The sequence below is a fragment of the Pteropus medius genome, unplaced genomic scaffold, assembly GCF_902729225.1.
Source record: "Pteropus medius unplaced genomic scaffold, Ma_sr-lr_union100, whole genome shotgun sequence".
Lineage (NCBI taxonomy): Eukaryota > Metazoa > Chordata > Mammalia > Chiroptera > Pteropodidae > Pteropus > Pteropus medius.
The window spans coordinates 3,881,733-3,892,123 of record NW_024345861.1 but is presented as its reverse complement, the minus strand read 5'-3'; the positions used below and the strand labels follow the sequence as shown (position 1 = coordinate 3,892,123).

The 10,391-nt window shown below is 37.5% G+C and overlaps 1 protein-coding gene and 1 pseudogene across 2 annotated transcripts in view; one reads left to right on the top strand and one right to left on the bottom strand.

Annotated features, from left to right (window-relative positions):
- GRIA3 (glutamate ionotropic receptor AMPA type subunit 3) overlaps nucleotides 1-10,391 on the top strand; it is a 124,991-nt gene that overhangs the window by 67,073 nt on the left and 47,527 nt on the right. The gene's annotated exons all lie outside the window — the stretch shown is intronic.
- LOC120612274 (uncharacterized) lies at nucleotides 7,749-7,867 on the bottom strand (annotated as a pseudogene).

Below are 10,391 nucleotides of genomic sequence, written 5' to 3'. Positions count from 1 at the left end.
TATTAAAGCCCCTATGCACAAAATTTTGAAGTTCAATTCCCAAATATTTGTACCTTTCCTGCACCTTTCCTCCAAAGAGACAGACACACATATGTATGCACGCACACACATGCGCACGCACGCGCGCGCACACACACACACATACACACACACCACAGTTTAGGTAATTATGATTAGCAATTAATTTAAATTTATTATATATGAAAGCAGCAGGGAGTAAACTGTATCAGAACTTCCAACTTGAATCACTTTGTACTGGCTTTTTTTGTCTTCCAAGGCAATAGTGGGCTCACCTTCAGTCCAGAGATTAATTATGATGAGTTAAAACCATTTCTTATCTTTTAAGGCTTCTCTTTTCTTCTAAAATCTTTGGCTGCACAACATGGCTGGACCTTACCTCAAATAATCCATATATCAGACAATTCACAGCCGATAAAAATCAAAAAATAGGAGTTGAGAACTTACATTAGGAACATAGTCTTCCCTGGAAAAATGGAGATCCCCCAGTGCATTTTGGTGATTACAGATCATTAACTGCTTGTCAGAGAAACTGAAGAGGAGAGCTTTCAGATATAAACATAAAACAGCCCATGCATCAACAGAAAAATAAAACTTGATTTTCAAAACTGAATCTAATTCATGGCAGAGTTTTCTTCTAGGAATTCATCTGTTGCATAACGGAAGGCCTACACTTATCTAAGCAAAGCAGCGTAAACCAGAGAAAAGAAAATTCAAAGGTGTTGAAAAACTAACTTACTGAGATTGAGCCAATCTACATAGTTGTGTTTATAGCATTTCAGTCTGGTAGCTAATCTCAGAGTCTCCTTTACAAACATGAGTCATTTTTTCAATATTTTTGGATCCATATCTTCTTGACTCTGTACTATATATTTAGCATGTCCCATGTTGCCAAGACTGAACCAATGAGAAACTAAAAATTCTGCATTCCTTAATTTTGTATTTAAACTTGTAAATTTAATGTGGCATTAATGGCCTGTTTTGTATATCTGTTTGATTGTACCACCTTAAAAATTCATTTAAACCTGGGAAGGACAGTACAACTCCTTCCTACTTCTTATTAATAGCATAGTTTTCAGTGAGTGGATAATGAATGACCTGGATAGAAATCAGTAGAAATTCAGATTGTCATTAGGTGGAGATGGGGTGGGAAATCCACTCTCCCCATGACATTGACAAGCAATTTCAAAACAGAAGGTAAAGACAACAGGCCTCGAAGAGAGATGACTGTCAGGGAGGGTTCTTAATTAAATATTCTGTAGTCTTTACATGAAGGACTGTGAAAGAAATGTCATTCTAATGGAAATTAAAATTTGCAAATGACTTTTAACATCTTAGGTTAATAGAAATAAGCCATTTAATTATGAAGAAGAAAGCCAGACAACTCTTAGCCACAGCTTATCCTAATGGGCTCTGAAAAACATTCAGGTTTGCATAACATTTTTTTAATTTGTTGAGTTAACTACTGTTTGTGGCACACCGGTGAGGGTGGTGGATGGGAGACAGTGGGCAGTAAGCATTCCAGCTGACAAAGGTCTGCCATTAGTTGATCAGAGTTGGAATATAAGGCAAACAAGAGAGTCTTAAAGAAAAAAATACATAATTTTTAAAAAAGTATTCCCAGCCTACTCCAATTCTCTGGAATAGCAACATATAATAACAGTTTTGCTCAATATATAGAGGGCCTGTTTTTCAAATTACTGTATTTCTTTGTACTAAGATGCTGGCACAGAAATGGGGACATAAGAGAAGGGCATTACAGACCAACGACTGCTAATAAATTATCCCATAAGCCACAGGTTTTGCAGATACTAGGAAATACATGATGTTTGGAAATGTAATTCTGGCTTTAAGTTTCCCTTTACTCTTCTAAATCCTTTAGGATTCAACATGGCTTCTTTCTACGGTTTCACTATTGATCATTACTGAATAGAGGTGATAACTGTATATATCAGAAACTCAAATCAAATTAAATAGTGGTTTGGTTTGATTAGGTTTACTTCGGAAAATTTTTATACTTTGGTTTTGCTTCTGTCCAATAGGGTCAGTAAATACACAGCCCTTAATATAAAACAATCTAGTTTTCTAAATAATTCTTTTAAAAACACATGCTCACAACTTTACTTCAGCTAATGATTCTGTTTCCTGTTTTTTTTGTTTGTTTGTTTGTTTGTTTGTTTGCTTGTTTCTAATAGAATTGGATTTGCAAATCTGCAATTTGCAGTACCTGTTTCAGTTTGGGAGTTTTAGTCTAGCTTAATTTAAACCCCTGGTACTATGTGACATTAACCAAGCTAAATGGCTCTAACATTCAACCTGCCTAATTCCCCTAGTCTTAACCTGCATATGAAATGCGGATCCTGTCCTCCTTCTGGTGACTCAGAAAAGGTAAATTTACGGTTGTGACCGTAATGTAACTGTAACACAATTTGAAAATGCTAGGCAAAGGCGTTTGGAATGAGTACTAACAAAGTTATTTGAAATTTTTAGGGGAAATTATCTCTGGAGGTTCTACCACTTTCAATTCTGATTATACTCAATTCTTCAACCCGTCTATGAGAGCCAATACAGGCAAGTGGTATTTAAAAAAAAAAAACTACTGGAATTCTTCCCTTGGAAAAGAGAATCAGAGAGAAGGACTCCAAACAACTTAAGGTAGCAACTCACAGAGCCAAAAGAAAAAATCAGACTGGGTAGAAATTTAGAGAGTATACTTTTTTTTTTTTTTTTTTTTGCATAAATATTTCTTTGTATAATAATCTGTTTTTAAGGAAAGTATGCTTCTCATACAACAGTAACAAGAATATTCTTTCATGGCATACCTAGACCCAGGGCTCCATTTATTTTCAATTTTACATGAATAGGATAAATTTAAAGGAAACAGTTCCTGTGTATGTCCAAGGGATATCTGCCCAAGCAAATAATAGAGCATACCTTTCTCTAGAGAGAACTTCATAAATACAGGCTGGGTAAGCTATTCCAGATCTACAGATTAACCCTGAATAGGCCAGGAGTTATGCCCCCTCCTCTCCTATCCCTCAGCCTAGACTGTAGCCAACCCTTCCAAGTGGTGCAGGCAGGATTGTCATTTGATGCAACCACCACTTCCATCATCAGAGCAAACAAGAAATATGTTGTGAAGCAAAGTAGTTCTCGGTGTACTTTTGCTGCCTTTTAGTACCTCCCTGCCTTCTCCTTTACTTAAGCTGTAGACGTGCACTATCCAGTATGGCACCCACTAGCCTCATGTGACTGTTTACATTTAAATTAATTAAAATTAAAATTAAATTTGGAATTCAGTTTCTCAATGGCACTAGCCAAATTTCAAGTGGTCAACAGATATATGTGGCTAGAAGCTATCATATTGGAGAACACAGATACAGAACATTTCAGAAAGTTCTATTGAAGAGCACTTCCTACTATTAGTTCCTTTGGCTTCTTGAGTATAGGGACCATGTCTTCCACAACTCCATCCTCTAAGGCATTCTACCATAGTGCCTGATACACCTATTAAATGGCAGAGAAACTTAACTATGTTTCTAACTTAACTAAGTTTCTTAACTAGGTAACTAATGCTTACCATGTTGTCAAGGGCAATGTTAAATTCATTTTAAGCAATTTTTGATTTTATCATTGAAATAACACTATGAGGTGGGTCCAATACCATCCCCATTTTTAAGATGAGGAAACTAAGACTCGGTGAGGTTAAATGACTTGCCCAAAGTCACACATCTAATAATTACCAAAGCCTGGTATTTGGGGACTCAGGACCTATGTTCTTAACCACTGTTCTATGCACCAAAAGAAAACATAACTGCAAATTTAACCATGAACAGGCATGCCTCTTGTAGATCAATAACTGGGTGGCTTCTCCACAGCACTCATGCTGTCCAAGGCAGAATAAAGACAGGGTGATATCAAGACCTAAGCATGAAGAATGGGGGAATCAAACAAAGTGGCTATCAGACTATTTCTCTAAATGAAATAACAGCAAAGTAATTTTATCTGCCAGTTTGCATATGGGGACCATTGCCTTGGTCCTCAGTTATGAAGATTAGTGAAACCTAATCATTTTGTGAAGTTACCCTCATGGGCTACACTTACCAGAAGGTTCTGTAACTTGAGCTTCTATGCTGCAGAGTTTGTGCCAGGACATGAGAATGCCAGAAAATCAATTTTCCTGCAGCTTTCACACTCAGTGTGTTTGCCAGACAAAACCCCAGCCAGCACTTTTTTAAATCAGCATAGTGCTTTCAGAAATAAGACTTACCAGAACTCCTAACACAGCAAGAAGGAAAGACAAATCTAAACCAAATTATTCAAAATTGAGAGCCACAGAAGGTGAAATGTGAATATACTGAAATTGAACAGTTTAGTGGCCCTATTTGGCCTTGTGAGGTATTCTTTGCTAATCATTTAGTGAACTAGCTTGTTTCTAGTCTGTGCTTCAGTAATGCTGCCAGCACATAACCTGGCACCATGCTTCTTCCCACCCACATGTGCCCATGCCCTCATGTGTCTCCTGACTTATCAGGGTGGCACCCCATCCTGCCTGCCCTCCCCAAGATACATTTTGATTCGCCTTCCATTCAGTATTCCTCTGGCACAAATTCTCAAACATACCAAATCATACAAAGGTGGCAAATATGGGTTGTGTTACCCTCACCATGATGGCTTAATCTAATTTATTGAGGACTTACTACATTCCAGGCACTGTGCTGGGTGATTTCTCTAAACTATCTTGTTTCATATCCTGCCTCCATTTCAGAAATAATTATTAATGTCTTAGAGAAATTTAATAAATTTGTCCAAGTCAAACAGAAGGCATGATCTCCAGTGGTAGGATTTAGGGCCTTGTGCCAAGATAGTAGAGTATTATATTGGTGCCTTTTACCTTGTAGTATATTGCACAGGCTTCAAAGCTGAACCAAGGAAGAGTAAGCCTATATAAAATCATGTCAAAAAAACATGTCAAAGAAGTAAACCTCAATCAATTCACTGGCATTTTGTTCAATGTAGTCACTAGCAATTTCCCCACTGAGAGGCAGTATGGAGTAGTAGAAAAAGCACAGGTTTGGAAAACAGCATACCTAGATTTGAGTACTAATTCTGCCACTGCACATCTATGCATTCATGGAAAGATCACTTTAACTCGCTAATCTTTGAAAGGGTGTGGGGGAGACAAATGATGACATTGTAATTAAGAATATAGATTTTGGTATCAAAAGATCTGGATTTAAATCTGGGTTTATTCATTCAGTTAATATTTATTACTATTTATTAAGTAATATTTATTAAGCACATGCTATGTGACAGCCCTTGTTCTAAGTACTCAAACAAAGCAAAGTTCTTATGCTCATTACAGTGAATGAGACCAAAAAAATTAAGCAAATATGTAAATAACATATATGTTTCAGTTAGTATTAAGTGAAATTTTATAAAAAAACAGTTAAGGAGACAAAATGTTGGGAGTGCTATTTCGTCTCTGCTGATTAAGAAGGGCCTCCCCACCGAGGTGACATTTGACTAGACTCATGAATAAAGTGAGGGAACAGGCCATGCAAATATGAGATAAACTGGAGTAGAGAGAAATGCATCCCAGATGCAACAGCATGAGCAAAGACCCTGATATGGATATGTGCTTGGTAGCTTTGAGGATAAAGGTCCATGTGGCTAGAGTGAAGAGAGAGACAGAAAGAGTGGTAAGAGATGAGGGCAACGAAAACAAGCCAGAGCCTGTTGTGCTAGGCTTTCTAAGACTTGGTAAGGACTTTGGATTTTATTCTATATTTGATAGGAAGTCATTTCAATGGCTTTGAGCAGAGGAATGGCATGATCTGGTTTTGTGCAAAAGGATCATGCAGACTGCTAGGTGAGGGTGAGAGCAGAGAGACCAGTTAAGAAGTGATTGCAATATTTCAGGTGAAAAATGACTGGCTTGGACTAGGGTGAAGGTGGTAAGAAATGGTTGGATTTTGAATATATTGTGAAGACTGAACTGACAGGGTGTGGAATGTGAAATCAAAGGAAGAAGTCAAGGATGACTGCAAGGACGCTGGCCTGAGCAACTGGACAAATTGGGTGGTAGTGCCATTTTCTCTGATGGAGAACACTGGGGGAGTAGCAAGTGGTGGGGGTGGTGCATCAAGAGTTGCATTTTGGACATGCTAAGTTGGAGATGCCTATGGAAATCTAAGTGGAGACATCAAGTAGCCAGTTAGACAAACAAGTCCAGAGTTTGGAGAGGTCAGGGCTAGAAATTTTACTAGCTATGTCATCTGAACCAGCAAATTAACTTCTATAAGCATCACTTACTTCATCAATAAAACGGGGATAATATTTGTTTCATACGGCATTTTAAGAATTCACATTAATGTATGCAAAGTGTAAAGCACCATTCCTGGTGCAGGTAAGTGCTTAATAAATGGTAGTCTTTTCACTGTCAGTATTTATTGCAATAACTGGCAGTTTATTGTTGCTGTTGCAGAATCTTTGTTGACTGTTCTAAATCCAGATTAAATATTAGAATCACCTAAGGCCAATTAAGTCAGAATCACAAGAGCAGTGATCAGTAGCTTCCCAAGTATATATTACACACAGATAGAAAACAGATGAGCTAGCTTTAAGAGAACTTCTCTTCGAATTAGTTCCAGCTCACTCTTTGGGAAACTAACTCTCCCAAAAAAAAACCACTAAGTGGAAGTTTGGGCTCTTCTTGATATCCCTGGGCAAATTAGTTTTTGGGTTTTTTTTTTTTGCTTTTTTGCTTTAGTATAAAAATAATTCTTGCTCTAAGGACCGGGAAGAAACGGCCACTGTGGAAACTCGAAATATTGCAATTCCAGGATAGACTTTTCTCTTTAATATAATATTTGTTTCTCTCATTTCCTAGGCTCTGCATTGTCAGGTTTGGCCTCTGAATTACAATTGATTGATTCAAAAGTAATAAGAATATTGAACTTCTCTTTTAAATATCTTAGAAAATAAAAATATAATTAGAAAGTGAAATCCAATTGGTCAAGGGTAATAGGCTTTGGATTGCTGAAGATAAAATTTCATTGAAAAAATAAAACTCTAGCAAGCTGAGGGAAGTGACCTTAGAGTGTTCAATAGCTATGACGGGCTAAAGGCAATCCATTGCTTAGAAGTCAGGGAAGTTGTGGCTTTGTTCTAGTTAATAGTAAAAGGATGGGGCACGCACACTTTCTCTATGGCCTATTCTCTGTCCTAAAAATAGATTCTGTAATCTAAAAGTGAGTATATGTCGTTAGCAAAATCAGCTTTTTACTACATGCACACAACTCTCCTTAACCAGTTGATGTGTCCATCATTAGATTATCATTTCCTTAGCTGTATTTTGATCTTTGCTAAAATGGAAATTCTCCTGCAAGAGAATCATACTTTAGGCTGTTTTCCATCATTTATTCTTCAGTGGGAATGCTTCCAATCTTATTCTGTGAGCAGGGTAGGGTGGGGGAGGGCATCTTGTACCTGGTAAGGCAAATGGGGAAGAAGTCTTACTGCCCGGGTCGGGGAGTGAAAGATGAGGAGTATCAGAAACAATAAAAATTGATTCAGTCTTGCTTAATAACAGTCCTAGACATCCATATTTATGTATTCTCTTTTTTATTTATTTTATTTTATTTTATTTATTTTTTAGGCGAGGCAACCCTTAGTTGACCTCACAGATTACAAGGACCTTGTCAGCCTACAATCCCTTATTTTTTTTATGCCTACAGCACCTGGTCTTCCTAGGTGGTCTCTCATCCAAGTACTAACCAGGCCCGACCTTGCTTAGCTTCTGAGATCAGACAGAATCGAGTTTGTTCAGGGTAGCATGGCTGTAGACCATATTTATGTATTTTCATTCTCAAAATAAAGAGAAAAACAATTTATTGGCTTATGTTTTAAAAGTATAGCTTTCATGTGGGTTAAAGGCAAGACATTTTGGTCTCCAATCTCATATTTCAGGGAGGGAGTAATAGAAATAGCATGCCCCTTGAAGTCATGCTAAAGTATAAGCGCCACTTCAAGTAGAATTCATGAGCACTTAGTTTCGGCCCTAGCGTATGATTTACAACCATCCCTTAACTTACCTGGGAACAGTATACTGTTTGCAAGCACAGACTCTGGAGCCTGAACGAGTGAGTTTCCAGCTCCAATACCTACTACTCATATGGCCTTGGGTAAAATACTTAAATTCTCTTTGCCTCTGTTTCTGCACTTTTAAAATGGGATAGTAATATCTATTTCGTAGAGTTGTTTTATTACATGAGTTAACACATGTAAAAAATTTAAAACAGAGCCTGGAACAAAATGTGGGATCAATTAAAAGTTAATTAGTATTTTGTTGCCCATTTTATGATGGCTCCATCAAAGCCTATACAGCAGGGCTTCTCAACCATGGCACTACTGACATTTAGGGCCAGATCATTGTCAGTTGTAGAAGTGTCTTATGCACTGTAGGATATCTAGCAGCATCCCTAGCTTCTCTCCACTAGATACAGTAGCACTCCTCTCCCCAAGTTTTGACAATAAAAAAAAAAAAATGTCTCCAGTTGTTGCCAAATGTCTACTGGGAGGCAAAATCATTGCTTATTGAGGGCCGCATGGGTAAGGATACTGTGTTCTTTCCTCTATTCCCCCAGAATAAAGCAATAGGACTTAGAACCATTTTCTACGAGAGTTTATTGACTCTGGCTCCCAAAGTCATAGAGCCGCTGATGCTACTTTCAACCCACTGGAATATTCTTAGTCTAACTTGGCAAGAGAAGCAGAAGACATATTGAAATAGTAATCTGACTTTGCATACCAGAGAGGGACATTAAAAAGGTCACTGGAAACTTATCTGGGTTGTCATCTGCACTTTTAGAAAAGAGGCATCAGTAATTGTACTCCTTGAGGTAGAAGGAAACCAGTCCCTGGACTTTAGAATAAAGTGTGAGAATGTTAGGCAAAGTCGTTTGGAATGAGTACTCGAGGTTTGAGAGCAAAACTCAATGTCTAGACAAAAGGTGACTTCCAACTCCAATGAAGTTATCTAAAATCCCAGCCCCAAAAATAACTCAGCCAGAATCATAACAAACCAATAGGAAAAAAAAACTGAAATTAGAAACCAGTATTTCTTTACTCCTCTTCCCCTTGCTTTCACCAATACAATTACATGGCAGTCACTGATTGTCTGAAGCAAAAGGAAACTGATAAACAATACTTGTGTGAACATTTAGAAATGTGTGAATCAAAGTGAAAGAAAGAAAAAAAACAATAAAATTAAATTAAGGTTTGGTCATGCTTTAGAAATGAAATTATTTCCCGTGTGACTTGTTCCAAATCAAAATGGAAACCTTTTTTTTTTTTTAATTATAAAATTCAATGATTACTTTTGCTAAATGCACCTCATCAGAGCTACTGATTTCTTCAAAGCAGATATGGAAGAAAAACATGTGTCAAATGCATTTGGCAAGCCAGATGTGCTCTTCTTCTTCTGCCCCAAATTGTTCTGATCCCATCACATAGTGAAATGTGAACAGTAGAGGCCTGTTAGAGGGTTACAGTATGTAACAAAAACATTCACTTATTCCAGTCCTTAGTGGGAAGGGATTGGGGTTAATTTACAACTTACCCCTGTTTTTGTTTTTGTTTTTTAAGTTTGAACAAGAAATAAAGAAAGCTTTTTTGAAAGCAAGTTGTTCTCTTTCACCAAAAAGGATATTGTTAGTGTTAATGCTAAAGAGTCTGGGCTTGTAGTAGGAAAAAAAAAAATCTGTCTGTAGCCTTGAATTCAGCAATCTTGGATGCAGTCTCAGATTTGTTCCTCACTAGCTGTGTAACCTGGGGCAAGTTATAGAGCCCACGACAATCTCCAAATTTCTATATAGGAGACCCTGAAGGGTGGTGTTCTGCTTGAGACTTATCTGGAGGCAATGTTTGCACAGCAAACACAGTTTTTCTGAGACTTGTTTTTTTGTGGTAACTTTGGGGTGGATTAATGGAAATGAGCAGGCAAGCTAAAGCCCACTGTGGCACCTCTTGGCATTGCCACTGCGCTTAACCTCTCGCATTCTCAATTTCCTCATCTATAAAATGGACATTCATTCTTTCATTCAACGAATATTGATTGAACACCTGGATGCTAGACACTGTTCTAGGTGCTAGGGATTAAACTACTCCTACTTCACAGGGTTACTGCGGGGTTTAGATGAGATGATGCGTGATATATTACCTTGGAAACCGGAAAAATTTATGCAAATATAAAGTTAAAGAAATCCAATTGTCTCCTGCTTCTGGTCATGAAAAATCCAAGGATTCTCTGAATAAGAAAGAGAAATATTTGAAGGGTTGTACGACAGGCAAAATACTTACCACAAAAATCT